The following is a 1,330-nucleotide window of genomic DNA, read 5'->3' on the forward strand; positions in this document are numbered from 1 at the left end:
GGTGTGGGGAACTGCACTACTTATTGACAAAATAGGAGAGAGAAGAAAGCACTGCAATAACTCACATACCGTTTGTAAAACTTCAAAAATTCCAGACGACGGGGATCACTGACCCACCCACCAAATTTATACTACAGTGGGGAGGGGGGTGACCTCCAACGGAGCGTGATGACGTCATCACGCCAAAAAGGTTATGCATGTACATGAACCACTGTCACTGTAAATAAAGTGTGTTGAAAGAAGGTTGAAAAAAGTTGAAAAAAAGGTTGCAAAGCCACTGTGTGAGTTGATACAATGTATGTGGAATGCTGTGAAACATGAAACAGAAACTGTCACAAGAAGGCTACCCACTCGATCTCATTGTTAAGTCCATTAGGGTGAAGCGTATTCAACTCAAAGATCCACTTTTGTTCTTTACGCCAGAGGAGTTTAGGTATATCACCCCCCCTGGGGACGTTCACTGTGTCTAACACAGAAAATTTCAAATCAGCAGTCTCATGTCTCTGTTGAATCCAGTGTTGCACAAGGGGAGCTTCTAGTATGCCAGAGTTAATTCTACTGATGTGCTCACCTATCCTGATTTTAACACTACGAATAGTGCAACCCACATAGCTTAACCCACATGGGCACTGAATGATGTACACAACTTGTTTAGTGTTGCAGTCTGAAGCCAATAAGGTCAATCTCCTTCTAATGGTGAGGTTCATAGATTGTAAAGAAACACTGTGCTGACACATTCTACAATGCCCACATGCATTGTGCCCCCTCGTGCTGGTAGTAGTTTCCTGAGAGGGGTATACAAGCTGAGAATGAACCAATCTTTGTTTGAGATTTTGATCTCTAGAAAACGCAAAACGAGGAGGCTCCTGAAATTCTGGATGATACTGCATGATGTACCAATGTTGTTTAATAATGCGTTTAATGTGAAACGCCAGGTGAGTATAAGGTAAGACACATACTAAAGATTGTTCATCATTTTTAGGACGTGGCTCTAACAGCAACGAACGATTGGCATACAGGCCCCTCTTGTATGCTTTGTTAATAACAGCAACTGGGTAACCCTTGTCCTTGAACCTAACTTTCATAGCTTCTGCATTAAAAATGTAGTCCTGTGTAGAAGTACACAATCTTCGGAGTCTCAAAAATTGACCCGCAGGGATATTATCCCGTAGATGTTTTGGGTGGAAACTATCATATTGCAAGAGGTTGTTCCGGTTAGAGCCACGTCCTAAAAATGATGAACAATCTTTAGTATGTGTCTTACCTTATACTCACCTGGCGTTTCACATTAAACGCATTATTAAACAACATTGGTACATCATGCAGTATC

This window comes from Geotrypetes seraphini, chromosome 7 (genome assembly GCF_902459505.1).
Source record: "Geotrypetes seraphini chromosome 7, aGeoSer1.1, whole genome shotgun sequence".
Lineage (NCBI taxonomy): Eukaryota > Metazoa > Chordata > Amphibia > Gymnophiona > Dermophiidae > Geotrypetes > Geotrypetes seraphini.